This window comes from Lissotriton helveticus, chromosome 1_1 (genome assembly GCF_964261635.1).
Source record: "Lissotriton helveticus chromosome 1_1, aLisHel1.1, whole genome shotgun sequence".
NCBI classification, from domain to species: Eukaryota; Metazoa; Chordata; class Amphibia; order Caudata; family Salamandridae; genus Lissotriton; species Lissotriton helveticus.
This window is the reverse complement of record NC_136057.1, coordinates 1766800472-1766814776: the sequence shown is the minus strand read 5'-3', so window position 1 is coordinate 1766814776 and position 14305 is coordinate 1766800472. Positions and strand designations below refer to the sequence as shown.

The 14305-nt window shown below is 48.9% G+C and overlaps 1 protein-coding gene across 1 annotated transcript in view; it reads right to left on the bottom strand.

Annotated features, from left to right (window-relative positions):
• Positions 1 to 14305, bottom strand: part of LOC144752100 (complement C3-like) — a 1799539-nt gene that overhangs the window by 1698885 nt on the left and 86349 nt on the right. The window lies entirely within an intron of this gene.

The following is a 14305-nucleotide window of genomic DNA, read 5'->3' as shown; positions in this document are numbered from 1 at the left end:
CTGTGTGTCATCTGCATAAGAGACCATTGTCAGGCCCCACCGCTTGACGACCGCAGCCAGCAGTCTCACATAAAGATTAAAAAGGGTGGGACTCAGAGATGACCCCTGTGGGCCCCAGATCTAGCGGGTAAGATGTTGACTTACCGGGCGGGATCGCCACCTGGAATGACCTATCAGTGAGGAAAGATCGAAACCAGCAAAGGGCGAGGCCAGAGACACCCACTTCCTCAAGTCGCTGAAGCAAAATCCTGTGCGAGACCGTGTCGAAGGCGGCACTGAGATCTAATATCAATAGTGCCGCCGTCCGACCCGCATCAAGCACAGAACGCAGATGTTCGACCATAGAGAGAAGGGCCGTCTCCGTGCTGTGACCCGCACGGAACCCGTACTGAGTAGGGTCAAGGATGTTAGCCCTAGATAGATGGTCTGCGAGAGTAGCATTCACATGGGCCTCCGCGACTTTCGTGGCCCAAGGAAGTAAGGAGATAGGGCGGTAGTTTTCAGGTTTAAGGGGGTCAAGGGTTGCCTTCTTCAAAATTGGTGTGACTACAGCCTGCTTCCATCTGACGGGAACTACTCCAGAGGAAAGGAACAGGTTGATCAAAGAAAGCACCAGGGTGCGACAGAACGGCGCTAGATTCTTAAGTTGGGCCGGTTTCAGCGGATCTGCCGGGGATCCTGACTTAATTTTAAGACTGAGAGAGTCAAACACCTCCATAGATAGGGAGGGCAAGATGGTAAGCCACTCACTGTCTCCCAAAGTGCAGCTGACCCACTCTGGAGTTGAGGAGGCCATTTGGAAAGTACGATAAATGGCTTGCACTTTTTCGCGGAAGAAGGCGGCCAGGCCCTCACAGTGGGAGTCCGAACATATTTCTGCCGCGGCTGCTCTCTTAGCCATCAGGTCCTTTAGCATCTTAAAAATGAGTTTCGAGGGGTTTGCGGTATTCTGAAACTCGTGGGCATAGAAGGAAGCTCGTGTTTGACACACCGCCCTATGGTAGATTTTGATCTTAGCAAGATAACAAGCCTTCAGTTCAGGATCAAACGATTTCCTCCATAATCTCTCGGCCTGTCTGCAGGCTCTTTTGAGAGAAGCTAAGGCACTATCATACCATGGGCTCGGCTCCTTCCGACGACACTTGGACCAGCACATGGGGATCAGGGAGTCCAGGGCACCAGAGATCCACTCGCAGAAAGAGTCATATCCACGGTCAACCTCAGTAAGAGGGCCTAGAGGAGCCTCCTCAAGCAGGTGGTAAAAGTCCTCCAATCTTAATTTGTTCCAATGACGTTTGAGGACAAGTCTATCCTGAGCTATAAAAGGAGGTTCAGACAAAGGGCATGCCATTTTCACCAGCAAATGGTCTGTCCAGACCAACTGGGAAGAACCAAGAGCTCTTAGTCCCTCTAAGTTCAAAAAGAAGGGATCAAGGATATGACCGTCTCTATGTGTGGGAGTGGTAATCAACTGGGAGAGCTGTAAGGCCTCAAGATCGGCCAAAAAGCTCCTAATGGAGGGCAAAGAGGGGCAGTCGAAATGGAGATTAAGGTCTCCAATGACATTAAAATTAGCACACCCTAATGCCTCTGTACTAATAAAATCAGGGAGGGAAGCCCTGAAAACAGAGTCACAACCCGGAGGGCGGTAAATTAATAAGCCAGAGAGGGTAAAATGGTGGCTGAGCGAGATTTTAAAAAGGGCACTTTCACACCCTGGAAGTTTAACGGCTTTCCACTCACACGGATAACACCGCTTAATGGCCATAGCAATACCCCCACCTCTAGTCACCCGGTTTAGGGTAAAGATGGAGTATTCTGGGGGGAAGGCCAAATTGATTGTAGAAGAGTCCTAGTCCTGGAGCCAGGTTTCAGTCAGGAAAAGCACATCAGGAGAACCTTATATTATAAATTTAAACATTAAACAATTAATAAATCGTTAAACTTAAATTTCTCACAACAGTCAGTACAACAGTAGGGAAAGTGTTGGATAGCTGAGGGGTAAAAATTACTATTCCCACTCCAATGAGTGCAACAGTAGGAAAAGTGTTGGATAACTGAGGGGTAAAAATTACTATTCCGACTCCAGTGAGTGCAACAGTAGGGAAATTGTAGAATTGCGGAGGGGTAACAATTAATATTCCCTCTCCAGTCAGTTCAAAATTAAAAACAAACAAAATATTAACAACAACAACATTTTAAAAAGCAAACTACATTACAAAAAATATAAATCTGTTATAAATCAAAATACAAATATATTTAATATTAAAAATGACAACATATCATAATGTTGAATACATTGGACAAATACCTACAATATTATATTAAATTAAATAAAAAATAATTTTCAGACAAATAAATATTTTTAATTTGAAAATATTTAGAAACAAAAACATAATTTATTACATAAATTTAGTTTTTTAATTTCCTACCCTATAACACCACACAATTCTCAACCCACATCTAAATTTACAAAAAATGTGCTTCCATAATTAATATGAATAATTCCTAATTAAAAAATGTTATTAATTAAAAAACAAATTAAAACTCATAAAAATGTATTAACTTCCCACACTTTACCGCTATAATCCCCATATCCCCACTGCTAAAATTAAACTATAAAAAAATGGATTGCAAACTGTAAACTTATTTTCAATAAAAAAACTAAAAGTATTTAACAACTAATTATAAAGTAAGTAAAATTGATTTACTCCCCACCCTTCACCCCTATAAAAGTAAAACCCACACACAAATAAACAAACAATTCCCCTAATTAAATATCAATTAATTAAGTAAAATAATGATCAACTAATCATTAATTAAACATAAATTACTTCCCACCCTTTACCCCTATTTTAGTGTATTAACTATTCCGTCTCATTACCGTTGTCAAACTATCATCAGGCATTAATATCATACTCTAAATATTGTCTACATTAATACCACCTCATTGGAGTTAATAACATATATATTCTATGTCCAGCGGGACATTATTTTTGTAACTGATCATTCCAATGTAGTTGTTCTGTCAGACGAGATTTCAGAATACGGTATGCCAATATACCACCCCCACAGAGCTGTGCCTATAACACTCCAAACTTACAATGGTCTGCCCTCCATTTCACAAGAAACTCCTTCCTGCAACCCCCCCCCATGGAATGCAAATGCAGAGAAAACCCAAAATTCAGCAAACCACCACTCGTGCAATATTGGGCATGATCTGGCCATGGACAGATGGCCATCTGTGAGTAATTCCCCAGCCACAGACATATCCGTCTTCAGCTGGGCGCCCGATATATGTTTCACCTATTCTACTGGGACATTCTCAAGGCAGAATTTCATCATTTAGTTGCTCATGGTTCCTAAAGATTATTATGATGTGGGTAATGGCAATATTAAGTAGGGCTGTATGGCTGGGTTTAAAATTTGAACATAATCTCATGATAAGAGAGATCAGCTGTGAATAAAGGTTGAGATCGAAATGCAAAGGAACAATTTGTTGAATTAAAAAGTCAGTAAGAAGCAGCCGTTTTAATGTTCACTAATGCCGCATGTTAACTGGTATCCTAGATTATGGTAATGAAAGAATTAATCAATCAATCAATTAGGGGAACTGTAAACGTGCTACTCACGTGTGAGGGTCTCAAGACACTGGGGGTGGGGGGTAAGCAGCTCCATTCAGTTGAAGAGCCAGGTCTTGAACATCTTCCTGGAGATGTTCAGGGAGGGGTGCGTCTGATGTCGATCAGGAGCTCGTTCCAGGTCTTCACCATCAACGCTTCCTTCAGATCTGGAACCTTCCCAGATGACTGGAAGCAGGCGGAGGGAAAACCCCTCCTTAAGAAACCCACGGCCGACCCGGCAGACCTGAAAAACTACTGGCCCATCTCTCTCTCCCCCTTCGCAGCCAAAGTCACTGAGAGACTCGTAAACGCTCAGCCGACCACCTTCATCGAAGAAAACTCCATCCTAGCTGCCTCCCAATCTGTATTCCCAGCAACCACAGCACCGAGACCGCCCTCCTCGCCACCACTGATGACATCCGCATGCTACTTGACCAGGGACACACTGCGGCTCTAATCCTCCTAGACCTATCCGCGGCCTTCGACACCATCTCTCCTCACATGCTCGCAGCCAGACTTCACGAAGCTGGGATACAAGGAGCTGCCCTCAACTGGATCCAATCCTTTCTCTCCAGCAGAACCCAGAGGATCAGACTCCCCCCCCTTCCTCTCTGAACCTACAGAGATCAACTGCGGGGTACCCCAAGGATCATCACTCAGTCCCACTCTCTTCAACATCTACATGGCCCCCCTCACTACCATCGTCAGACAGCATGGGCTCAGCATAGTATCCTACCCCGAAGACACCCAGCTCATCCTCTCTCTCACGAGGTATCCTAAAAACACCAGACTCTGCTTCCAGGAAGGAATGAAGGACGTCGCAACATGGATGAAGGAGAGCTGCTTGAAGCTCAACTCGGAGAAAACTGAGTTCCTCATCCTTGGACCTCCTTCTCGCCTGGGACAACACCTGGTGGCCCTCTGCCCTTAGGAGTCCACCAACCCCTACAGACCATGCACAAAACCTCTACATCATCCTCGAGTCCTCCCTCTCCATGACCCGCCAGATCAACGCCGTTACCTCCACCAGTTTCAACTGCCTGCGCACCCTCTGCAAGACCTTCAAATGGATCCCCCCTGAATGCAGAAGGACCATCACCCACACGCTCATAACCAGCAGACTGGACTACATCAACGCCCTCTACACCGGAATCAACAGAACTCTCCTACACAAATTCCAAACCATCCAGAACACCGCAGCCAGACTCGTCCTCGGGACTCCGCATCATGAACACATGACCCAACACCTACGAGACCTCCAATGGCTCCCCGTCAAGAAGACGGTTACCTTCAAACTCCTCACCCACGCCTGCAAATCCCTCCACAACATCTGACCCAAATATCTAAACAAGAGAGTCTCCTTCCACGTACCCTAGAGGAACCTCCGCCCCAGCGACCTCGCCCTGGCAGAGATCCCACGCATCCGTATAAACAGAGCAGGTGGGAGAACCTTCTCCTACATCGCAGCCAAGACCTGGAACGAGCTCCCAGTGAACATCAGATGCTCCCCGACCCTGCACACGTTCAGGAAGGACCTCAAGAACTGGCTCTTCAACTGATTCAGAGCTGCACCCCCCCACCCAGCAGCGCCTTGAGACCCTCATGGGTGAGTAGCACGCTGTATAAACCCCTGATTGATTGATTGGCCGTGATGTAAGATAAGGCTCTTCCGCCTGTTCTGACTCTGCGGATGTATGGAGTTTGGGCGATGGTGAAGGTCGGAGGATCAGAGGTTTCTCTTGGGTGCGTGATAGGAGATTCTCTCATTGAGGTATTGGGGTCCGGTGTTGTGGAGGTCTTTGTAGGCATGGGTGAGTGTCTTGAAAGTCACTCTCTTCTCGATGGGGAGCCAGTGGAGGTTACACAGGTGTTGGGTGATGTGTTCATGTCGAGGGATGCAGAGGACAAGTCTGGCTGGTGTGTTCTGTGTGGTCTGGAGTTTGTGGGGCAGAGACTTGTTTATCCCGGCGTAAAGGGCATTTCCGTAGTCCAGTCTGCTGGTTATAAGTGCGTGGGTGATGGTCTACCTTGATTGGCAGGATCCATTTGAAGGTCTTTCGGAGGATGCGGAGGGTGTTGAAGCAGCTAGACGCGACGGCGTTGACCTGTAGGGTCATGGAGAGGGAGGAGTTGAGTACGATGCTGAGGTTTTGGGCATGGTCCGTGGAGTGGGAGGGCTGTAGATGGCGATGGGCCACCAGGTGTTGTCCCATGCAGAGAGGGAGTTGAGCTTCAGGCAGCTTCTGCTCATCCAGGATGCGACGTCCTTCCTTCCTTCCTGGAAGTTGAGTCTGGTGGTGACGGGGTCCTTGGGGAGGGGGTGGATGAGCTGGGTGTCGTCGGCATAGGATACTAGTCCTTGCTATCTGACGATGGTGGTGAGGGGGGCCATGTAGATGTTGAAGAGCGTGGGACTGAGCAACCTTGGGGTACTCCGCAGTTCATTTCTGTGGGTTCGGAGAAGAAGGGTGGCAGTCTGATACTTTGGGTTCTGCCGGGAGGAAGGAACAGATCCAGTCAAGGGCGGTTCTCTGTATTCCAGCGTCATGGAGTCTGGTGGAGAGTGTGCGGTGGGACACGGTGTCGAAGGCTGCAGAGAGGTGGAGTAGGATCAGGGCCGCTTTGTGTCCTTGGTCGAGGAGGGTGTGGATGTCTTCAGTGGCGGCAAGTAGAGTGGTCTCGGTGCTGTGGTTGCATAGAATCCGGATTGGGAGGGGTCGAGAATGAAGTTGACTTCGATGAATTTTGCTAGCTGGGCATTGATGATCTTTTCGGTGACTTTGGACGCAAGGGGAGGATGGAAATGGGTCGGTAGTTCTGGAGCTATGGCGGTGGCGGCTCTGTGGTAGATGTGCGGCGGGCAGGGGTCCATGGGAAGCTCCTGAGTGGGTGCATTCCATGGTCAAAGTTATGTCCTCGGTGGTGACTGTGGTCCAGGAGGAGACAGTTGGTTGGCTGGCATTGCTGGAGAAGGTGTCTGGTCTTTGAAATGGTTGTAGAGGCCCTTGATTTTCAGATGGAAGTAGGATCTGAGATTGTCGCAGAGGTTCTGGTAGGGGCTGATGTCCGTGGTATCGCTGGGGAGTTTGTTTAATTCCTGGATGACGCTGAAGAGTTCCTTGGAGTTGCTGGTGTTGGCGAGGATCTTGTTTTGGATGAAGGTCCTTTTGGTGGGTCTGATGCGTTGGTGGTATTCTGCCATGGCGTTCTTGTGGGTGCTGTGAACTTCTGGCATTTTGCTATTTCTCCAGGTCTTCTGGAGGTGTCTGCAGGTGCCTCTGGATTCTTGGAGGTCGGTGGTGAACCAGGAGGACTTCCTGGGGCGCTGCCTGTCGGGGTAGCGTAGGGGTGCAAGCTCATCTGCGCAGTTGGAGATCCATCTGTGGAGTTCTTTGGCTGCGAGGTTGGCATCAGTCGATGTGGTGGGGGCGTCGTGGTTGGGGGTGCAGTTGAGCTGCTCCTCAGTGATTTTGCTCCAGTTCCTTCTTGGAGGGTGTGGTGCAGGTTTGAGGGCAGTGGGTTTGTTGACATTAAAGTGTACGCAGTGGTGGTCCGTCCAGGGAGGTTGTGTGATGTGGCTGAAGTGGAGGCTGTTACCTCCTGCGAAGATGGGGTCGAGGGTGCATCCTTCCTTGTGGGTGGGTGCGGTGACGAGCTGTTTCAGGCCGATGTTGGTGAGGTTGCTGAGTTTCTCGAAGTGGAAGTTCGGGTCTCTGATGAGTATGTAGTCCATGGAGGTGATGGCATGGGGTGCGATGAGGTCAGCGATGGATGTGGTGAACCAGGCGCGAGGTCCGGAGGGTCTGTAAGCGAGGGTGCCGCAAAGTGTGGATCTAGGGCTGGTCTGTATCTGAAAGTGAATGTGTTCCGTGGTGGAGAGGGAGTCATTTGTGGTGGACATGGAGAGTCCGAGGGAGCTCTTGTGTGCAATGCGAGCCCGCCTCCTGGGCGGTTGCATCAGTCTTTCCTCTGGAACTTGTATCCGTCAGGGATGTTGGTGGTGATGTTGGGGTGGAGGAGGTGTTGGTCCATGTTTCTGTAAAGAAGGCGACGTCTAGTGAGAGGGTGTTGAGGAGGTCAAAGATCTCAACGGCGTGTCTGTGCAGGGAGCGCATGTTGAGGAGGACGCACTTCAGGGTTTTGGAGGTGTTGGTGTTCGGTGTGGGGGTGGTGGCTATGGGGGTGCAGGCGGTGGTGAAGGTCTGGCGGCTGTGACGGCAGGAGAACTGTCCATGGGAGGTGCTTAGTGTGGATAGCTGGCAGTTGTTGTTCCTCCCGGGGTTGAGTGCGAGGAGGGCAGCTGGGTCGTAGCGGTGGATGGTTGGAGATCCAGGGTTCCTGGCGCTGGCCACTGTCAGGTCGCGGACTAGCGCAGACGTGCTTGCCGTTTTCGTGCCTTTGGCGCACCCACTGTGCGTGACCACACAGCAGATGCCATTAAGTAGGGGAGGGGGGCGGAGGAACGAGCAGCTGGGAGGCGGGAACGGGCTTCGGCAGGGGGGCAGGGGCCGCAGGAGCAGCAACAGTGGCGAGAGAGCCAGGCATGCATACACAGAAGTTAAAAAAGTGAACAATGAGCAGAATAATTAGAGTAAGAAAAATAAGAGGCAACAATGAGCAGTACAATTACAGTAAGAAAAAAATAATAGGCTAACAACACCTCAGGACGCACCGAGGGCCACTGATGAAAAGTAATGTAAGTCTTCTATAGCGCAACTGCCACTCCTACCGGAGTCTCCTGGCGCTGTAAATGACAAGGATCAGCCGTGATAATATAAGAGCCACTGCCACTGTTTTCTTAGTGGCCAGGGGGATCAGATTGAAAAACTTTCTCAAGGTTTTTATAAGCCCATAACAGGTCCGTTATCTTCAGGACATGGGGTTTGGAAGAAAGGCAGAATCAAACCACACACCAAGATTCTTTGCAACCTCCACCGTTGATGGAGGGGCTGTAGTATTAGGTTGAAAGAGGTTGTTTTTGTCGATGGGTAGAATTTCTGTTTTATCAGTATTGCAGCAGAGATGGTTATCTTTCTTCCATTTTATTACTGCTGTAAAACAAGATTTAACATTTTCTTCCGCATCAGTAGAATTTGAGTCTAATGACAGGATCAATTGGGTATTGTCGGCGTACAATGTGATTTCGATCCCATAGGCCGAGATCAACGAGATAAGCGGGGCCATGTATATATTAAATAAGAGAGGACTTAAAGAAGCCCCCTGTGGCCCACCAGTGAGACAGCTCGTTCTGGTGAAAGGAAGGGTTCTACCGAAATCACCTGCTTCCTATTTGACAGGAAAGATGTGATCCATGCCAATGCGGAATCTGATATGCTGCAAGATCTCAATCTGGCTAGCAGGATGTTATGTGAGATAGAATCGACTGCGGCGGACAAGTCGAGAAGAATCAGGACTACCTTCTTGCCGTCATCAATTATGAATTTGATGGTGTCCGATATCTCTAGTAACGCAAACTCGGTCGAATGTTTTGGTTGAAAGCCGGATTGTCGGGGATGGAGAATCTGTGTTGACTCTGAGTAACTAGAAAGTTCTTTATATACTATTCTCTCTGTGATCTTACCTAAAAAAGGTAAGAGAGATATAGGCATATAATTAGAGAGATTTGAGGGATCAATGTTCAATTTTTTCTTCAAGGGTTTTACTGTAGCGAATTTTCAATCTTCTGGTACTGTCCCAGTTGAAAGCGATGAATTCACAACATCATTGATTACTGGGTGAACAATGTCGATAATATGGTGTAATAACATTGGGGGCAGGCGTCCAATGGAGAGCCCGATTTACAGACCAAGTTTGCCTCCTTAGTCTGGGAGAGCGTGGCCAGTTGAAAGGCTTGAAGGCCAGGTCTATCATCTCCATTTCTAGACACCTGTCCCTCAATAGACTCTGAGTTGTCCTGAATCATGAAGTTCTTTTGAATGGCCTTGATCTTATCTTCGAATTATATCGCAATTTCATCACATAGCTTCTGGGAGGGAGGGATTTCTACATGTACACCCTTGGGATCTGTAAAGGATTTTACGATTGTAAAGATCTCTTTTTGATTATGTTTTGCCAGGATTATTTGATTGTGAAAATATTCTTTTTTTGCTGCTTTAATGGCTGAATGATATCTGTTCCTAACATTTTTAAAAATCTGTATATTAGATGCATCGTATCCCTTTCTCCATCTGTGTTCCAACTGTTTAGACTGCAGATGAAGTCCTTCCAGTTATTTTGAGAACCAGGGGTCCTTATGAATTTTCCTTTTGCTCAATCTGGCCGTACGCGCAGTCGAAAGCAGTTCTGCACCTATAGACAATATCCAACTGTGAAACCGGCGAGAATCCTCTCCTGGTTTTCCTGTAAGAGTTGAGACCTTATCTTGGGTGGTTTTATGCAAAGAAGGATTAATAATTAGGCGATACCACTCCTTCATTGGGGCCCCTACTTTGATCTTCCTCACTTCACTATCCTTACTGGGAATTGGGACATCTAATGCAATAGAGCAATGATCAGACCAGACCTGTGGAATTTGAATTCCTGGCTGTGTGCTAAAATTAGAACAAACAGCATCCAAGGTATGCCCTGCCCTGTGTGGTGGTCCCTGGACCATTTGCATCATGCCAAGCAAGTTGACCATTTCCAGGAAGGATGTAACCCCAGGGCTGTCACAGCATTCTAAATAAAGATTGACATCGCTGAGTAGCGAAAAATTCACATATCTAAGCATAGCTTCGCTAAGTGCATCTCCTAGTGAGTCCAGGAATGCCTTACTGTTGCCTGGAGGGTGATAAATCAAATCTTTTAACCAGGATTCCGTTACACATAGAAAATCTAAATCATTATCCATAATCAATTCCTTAACCTCTAAGGCATGTTGGCCTAATGATTGTGAATTAATTAAGCCCCCCCCCCAATACACATCTGATGTCCATCTCCCTTTGCTTCTTTTTTTTACTTTAGTCGACCCACAGAATGGTGTCTGAAATTTGCATTTATGACATGATATGGGACCTTTAATTCTGTCCACATCAATATAATGTTTACAGTCTTTATTGAGATTTAGTTCATACAAATGTTTCGCTGGAAGCATTCTACCTCGTTGGAAACTGGCAGCATGGCTGGCGCTGGTCGCGTTTCGGGCGCAGACAGGCTTTTCTTTGGTGCGCCACCGGCGCGCCCGCTGCGCGTCAGCGCCCATCCCTTCATTTATGGCGTGTTATTCGTCGCTATGTCCCGCGACTAGACCGTCTCTTGGGCGGAAATGGCGGCCGTGCTTGTCCCACCGAAAGTGGGGAAAGTGTTGCACCAGCGCTCCCTCCACACAATCAGCAAATACTGTGGTGAACTGGCGAGCAGACGCAGGGAATGCTAAATCTTCCGAACCAAAAATACAGTAAGCTTTCTAGATTTTACTTAAGTCACCCTTCAAAGAGCATAGGGATGTACAGTTGAAGCCCACAACAGTTACCGTTATAGTTAACTAGCCCCTCGAATAGTTATAAACTATGGCGCAGTGCACAAAAAAAGCGTGATTTAAAACAGATAAAAACAGAGAGGTTAGCTTCTGATGACAGCTGACCTTATCACTAAGGGCCTGATTCTGATGTGGTTAGGAAAGCATTCCCACGAGGGCCTGATTCTGATGCAGTTAGGAAGGCCTCCTAATGTCATTGCTCCTTCCAAATCGGATCGGGAACGTGTCTTCCAGACCCAGGGCCCAATTATGATGCGGTTAGGAACATATACTCCCATTGAAGTCAATGGGAGTCCAATCAAATCGTATCTGGCAGCATCCGGATGCATCGTACTCTGTCAGTCGGACTCTCCCGATCCGAGTGGGTCGGAAACCATTTCCAAACCGATTTGATCGGTAATCTTTCCAACCCGCATCAGAATCAGGCCCTATGTGTGCGCCGGCACCCGTCCATCCTTTTATGGCATGTTATTCAGCACTATGTCCAGAGACTAGACCTTCTCTTGGGCAGAAATGGCGGCTGTGCTTGTCCCACCGGAAGTGGGTAAAGTGACGCATTAGTGCTCCCTCCACACAATCAGCAAATGCTGTGGTGGACCGGGGAGCAGACGCAGGGAATGCTAAATCTTCCGAACGAAAAAAAAAAGTAAGCGTTCTAGATTTTCCTTAAGTCACCCTTTAAAGAGCACAGGGATGTACAGTTGAAGCCCACAACAGTTACCTTTACAGTTAAGTAGCCCCCGGATATTTATAAACTATGGCGTAGTGCACAAAATAAGCGTGACTTAAAACAGATAAAAACAGAGGTTAGCTTCTGATGACAGCTGACCTTATCACTGATCAGGGTGGAAGGAACTGGCAGGCTGGAATGGGCACAGCAGGGAGCGGACTGCAGCGGCCTCAAACCCCAGGAAGGGGAGGTGAGACGGAGTCAGCAGCAAGGCAAGGCACAGCGGAGCTGCTGGGTAGAGGGCAGATCTCAGACAAGAGGTCAGAGGTCTTGTTCGCGCTTCTCCTCGGTGGCTGCAATTAAGTCCCAGCCAATCATAGACCGATTTCGCTGTTGCCGGCCCTTGTTAAAATCCTGGAGAAGCACGTCCAGTCGGTGCTCTCCAATTTCTTGGAGTCTCATGAGATCTTGCATGACTCCCAGTCTGGCTTCCGTACAAATCGTAGCACCGAAACCGCGCTCCTTGAGGTTTCTGAAACCATCAAGGGAGTGTTGGATACCGGGGGTAAAGTCATGCTGGTGTTGTTGGACCTGTCGGCGGCTTTTGACACCGTCCCCCATGATGGCCTTCTCGCAAGACTCTATGAGATTGGCCTGCGGGGGACGGTGCTCAAATGGTTTTCATCCTTTCTTGCCGACCGCCGGCAAACGATCTGGACGCCGCCTGACACCGCTGTGATGCCGCCTTTGGGAGTCGGGGTCCCTCAGGGCTCTATTTTGAGCCCGACCCTCTTTAACATCTTTCTGACCCCCTTGGCGGCGATCGTGGAGTCTTTCGGTGTCCGGATCGTGTCATATGCCGACGACACCCAGCTCCTCTTCTCTTGCGAGAGAGGGGCCGACTTTGACGGGGAGAGTATCCGGAATTGCCTTGGGGCGGTGTTTGCATGGTTCCAACTGCACAGCCTCAAGTGCAATTCCGATAAGTCCGAGGTACTCTTTTTCGGGTGCGATACGGAGCCTAGCTGGCAGGCCTGGTGGCCCATTGACATGTTCCCTCCGTCCGGTTCTTCCCCTATGGTTAAGAACTTGGGGGTTAAGATGGATGGGGGACTGTCAATGAAAGCCCAGATTTTTGGGGTGACGGGCACCTGCTTCGGTCTTTTAAAAATGCTGCGGAGGTTCCTGCCTCTTTTGTCGGAGGAGCATAGGAGGCTGACAGTGCAGGCCCTGATAGGCTCCAGGTTGGATTACGCCAACATTCTTTACCTGGGCCTACCTGAGTACCTGCTGCAGCGGCTTCAGCTTGCGCAGAACGCGGCGGCCAGGGCCATTTTTGGTCTAAACAGACGCGCCAGCGCCTCCGGGCTTATGAGGACTTTGCACTGGCTACCGATCCGTAAACGGATCGCTTTTAAAGCCATGATATTGGCCTATAAGGCACTCCACGCAGTAGGAGCAAAACATCTCCAAAAGAGAGTGGTCTTTTACCAGCCGGGCCGCTCTCTGCGGTCTGAATCGTTGCTTATGGCGGCCGTCCCTCGTGTTAAGAGAGCTCGCTTGGGCGGCCGCTCTTTCAGTCTGCTGGCCCCACAGATGTGGAATTCGCTTCCACTCTTTCTTCGGGGAGCGACTAGTCTTTTGGACTTTAGGAGAGGTCTTAAAACCTGGTTGTTTACCCAGTAGGCCTCCCTAGTCGCTCTTCCTTGTTCTCTGTGTGTGTGGTGTTTTCTATTTTAATTGTGTTATGTTATTCTGAACCTGTTCCCCTTACTCAAAGCGCCGGGACACTCTTTTTGAGTATCCGTTGCGCTATATAAAAAACATAAATAACATAACATAACATAACATAAGTAGGGGAGGGGGAGGGACGAGCAGCTGGGAGGTGGGAACAGTCGTCCACAAGGTGAGGGGTCGCAGGGGCAGCAGTGGCGGGGAGAGAGCCGGGCATGCAGGCACGGAAGATAAAACAGTTAACAATGGGCAGTATAATTACAGTAAGAAAAATAAGAGACAAACAATGAGCAGTACCATTACAGTAAGAAAAATATGAGGCAACAATGAGCAGTACAATTACAGTAAGAAAAAATAAATTGCATTGTCATTTCCAATGCCAATAGCAGGGCAGGAGAGCAAGCACAACCAACAACGAGGGGGCGGGGCAGGAGAGCAACCACAACCAACGAGGGGGCGGGGCCGGAGAGCAAGCACAACCAACGAGGGGGCGGGGGCAGGAGAGCAAACACAACCAACGAGGGGGCGGGGGCCGGAGAGCAAACACAACCAACGAGGGGGCGGGGGCAGGAGAGCAAGCACAACCAGCGTGCAGCAGTGTGTGGCGTGCAGCAGTGTGAGGCGTGCAGCAGTGTGAGGCGTGCAGCAGTGTGAGGCATGCAGCAGTGTGAGGCGTGCAGCAGTGTGAGGCGTGCAGCAGTGTGAGGCGTGCAGCAGTGTGAGGCGTGCAGCAGTCTGCACTCACTCTGCACTCACTCTCGCTCTGCACTTGCTCTGCACTCACTCTCGCACTCGCTCTGC